The following is a 3419-nucleotide window of genomic DNA, read 5'->3' as shown; positions in this document are numbered from 1 at the left end:
TTTCTCACTTTCTCTCTCTCTCTCTCTCACCCTCACTCTCTCACTCTCTTACTCTGTCCCTCTCTGGGCAAATTTAAATAAATAAAGTTAAATACAATACTCTTTTTAAAATTAATTAAATAATTTTTAAAGTAAATAAAAGGGGACTAGCAGATGGCATAATGGTTATACTGGACTCCCACATAGTTGACTGTGGTTCGAGTCCCAGACCTGACGACTGGCAGTGTTACAACTCTTTTAGAATTTGTCTAGCAGGTTTTCTGGTTTTTGCTGGAAAGCCCACCCTCCTCCCCAAAAAACAAAACAAAAAAAATGAAACTCATGTTGAGCGCATGTGCATGGGTGCCCAAGATCCGGAGAGGGCAATGGAGAAGGGAGTATGTTGTGGCCATCCCCCCGGGGGGTGACTTCTTGCTGTCTGTGTCTCTGTCTCTGGTGAGCGCATGCCCAACAGCAAAAATGTCTCTAAAATATTGCAATAAAGAATGAATGAACAAGGGAGAGGAGAGGCCATCAGCCCACTGATGCTATGGTGAGCTTATCCCTGTGCTGGAGGGCTCCGCTCACAGACATTCCTCGGCTGGTCTAGGAGGCCCCGCACATGGGAGGGTTTTTTGGTTTGTTTTTGTTTTTGTTTTTGCTACAGTGGCTGGACTGGTGGCTTGCTTTCTCACTTTCTCTTTTTTCAAAAAATAGAAAAAAAAAAGAATTGCTTTTATTTTTAATGTTATTCATTCATTCATTCATTCATTTTAATTTGACCAGAGAGAGGTAAACCCGTGTTCACCAGAGAGAGAGAGAGAAAGAAAGAGAAAGTGATAAGTCACTCTCCAAGGGAGATGGCCATCCCTTCTCTTCCGTCTTCCTCCCAGGACATTGGACACGTATCCACGCGCACTCAGCCTATCTTTCAAACCACTGGGTCCAGGACCAAACTACTCAGTTGACCGTGTAAAATTCAGCGCCCCAACCACCGGGTCACCTGCGGCCCCAATTTTAAAAATCTCCCCCTCTGGTGAGGCTGCGAACGGTCTGGTATGGATGGAGACCTAGTCGCTATTGGAAAATGGGCCACCAGGTGGCGCAAGAAGCTGCCCAAAGAAGCGCAAGAAGCCGCCTCCTGGCTCCCAAACCTAGTCTCCGGGAGAAGACACAGCTCACTGCCCTCGAATTAGGGGCGCACAAACAAGTCTCTGGCTACTTGAGTTTTTTTTTTTTTTTTTCCCCGCCCTGGAAGAGTGCAATGTGAACCCAGAGGCGCTTTCAAATTCCAGACGGCTCCCGGGGCTCCAAGAAACAAGCGCCCCCTGCAGGACTTGGGGCACATTCCCATTGCGGATGAGCAGAAGGTGCCAGCGCGGCCCTCTGGGTTGCAGTAGCTCTGGGAACTCCAAAATGGGGTTTCTCCCAGGGCTGCACGTGGAGCCTTGAGTTTCTCAGGTCACCACTAAAGTCACCTCCACTTTTGCCAACTGAGGGAGCCCTCTGAGGATAGCACTTGCAACTTAAAAAGCCGCTGATTCCACACCTCCCCAAAATGACATTGGGGAATAGCCCAGCGTAGCCGGTGTCTCTTCCCCAGAGGAGAACGGGGTCACTTGAGGAAGTCACTTCTCCCCGATTTGCCTTAACTTCCCAAGAATTGAAGGACCGGAGCCCCCTTAGATCTGGAGCACAATTCTGTAAGTGTATTTAACCATCCCCCCCCACACACACACACACACACAGGCAAGTAAGTCTGTAGCTTTCATGAGAAAGATTAAGAGTACAAAAGACGGGGGACCAGCAGATGGCGTGCTAGGTGCATCTCTGGACTCCCACATCTCACCGCGGTCAGGCTCCTGGGCCAAGCAGCTTGACACTCCCGCAGGACGCTTATGTGTTTGAAGGGAGATGGAGGAGAAGAGATTGTGGCCTGGCCATCCTCCCTGGGGTGGGAGGGTGTAATTTTTTACTTTCTCTGTCTCTGTCTCTCCCTCTCTGGCGAGCATACGCCCTGTAGCAAAAATGTCTCTGGAAAAAAAAAAAAAAAGGAATAGCAAAGATGGCCAGACGCACACTCGGGTTGGCATCCTGACCTACCTGAGCGCACGGTGTGCCTGTCATGCCGGCCAACTGTGGGGCCGGGGCAAGGATTAGGGTGTGAGGACCCTGTCAGAAGTGGCCCTGCCCTGGAAACAAACCTTTAAAAATGACAAAGATGGGGGGCCAGCAGGTGGCGTGGTGGTTAAGGCACTGTATTCCCACATGGGCTGACCGCAGTTCAAGTCTCAGACCTGGTAGCTTGCTTTCTCACTTTCCCTCTCCTCTGTCTCTCTGGTCAAATTTTAAAATAATAGTAATAGTAATATGATGATTAAAATTAACTAAAATAATGCTTTATAAACAAGCAAATAACAATGAATAAAACTAAATAAAAAATGGTGGTTAAGGCACTGTATTCCCACATGGGCTGACCGCAGTTCAAGTCTCAGACCTGGTAGCTTGCTTTCTCACTTTCCCTCTCCTCTGTCTCTCTGGTCAAATTTTAAAATAATAGTAATAGTAATATGATGATTAAAATTAACTAAAATAATGCTTTATAAACAAGCAAATAACAATGAATAAAACTAAATAAAAAATAATTGTTGGAACCAGCAGATGGTGTAATGGTTACATCGCTGGACTCCCACATAGTCAACCACAGTTCAAATCCCAGACTTGGTGACTTGAAACTCATGCCAGGCACATGTGCGTGTGTGCCAAAATCCCAAGAGGAGAATGGAAGAAAAGGGACTGCGGTGTTAGGGTACTGGACTCCCACATGGCCCACCGCCGTTCGAGTCCTGGACCTGGTGGCTTGCTTTCTTACTTTCCCTCTCTCTCTCTGTCCCTCTCTGGTCAAATTAAAATAAACAAATAAGTAAAGTTAAATAATTCTTTTTAAAAAATAAAAGAATTGTTTTTATTTTTAATTTTATTTATTCGTTCATTCATTCATTTTAATTTGACCAGAGAGAAGTACCAGCAGTTGGCATAATGGCTATGTCACTGGACTCCCATGTAGTCAAGCACAGTTTGAGTCCTGGACCTAGTGGCTTAAACTCATGCCAGGCACGTGTGTGTGCATGCCCAAGATTCTGAGAGGAGAATGGAGGAGAAGGGATTGCAGCATGGCCATGTCCCCTGGGGGGTGATTTCTAGCTTTCTGTCTCTCTGTCTCTGTCTTTCTGGCAAAGTGCACACGCCCTATAGCAAAAACACACAAAATTTTTTTTAACCAGAGAGAGAGAGAGAGAGATGGGGAAAGTGAGAAAGCAAGCCACCAGGTCCAGGACTCAAACAGTGGTCAGCCATGTGGGAATATCCAGTGCCTTAACCACCATGCCACCTGCTGGCCCCAAATAATTCTTTAAGAGACAAAATATATAACAAATAAG

At 46.4% G+C, this 3419-nt stretch overlaps 1 non-coding gene across 1 annotated transcript; it reads left to right on the top strand.

Annotated features, from left to right (window-relative positions):
* Positions 1-221: 221 nt before the first annotated feature.
* Positions 222-283, top strand: LOC114005741 (U7 small nuclear RNA). Its single transcript, XR_003547570.1, has one exon. It is a non-coding gene; the product is annotated as a U7 small nuclear RNA (small nuclear RNA).
* Positions 284-3419: the final 3136 nt, after the last annotated feature.

This window comes from Tupaia chinensis, unplaced genomic scaffold (genome assembly GCF_000334495.1).
Source record: "Tupaia chinensis unplaced genomic scaffold, TupChi_1.0 Scaffold144346_1, whole genome shotgun sequence".
Taxonomy (NCBI): Eukaryota; Metazoa; Chordata; class Mammalia; order Scandentia; family Tupaiidae; genus Tupaia; species Tupaia belangeri.
The sequence above is the reverse complement of the archived record's forward strand: the minus strand, read 5'-3'. Positions and strand labels throughout refer to the sequence as shown.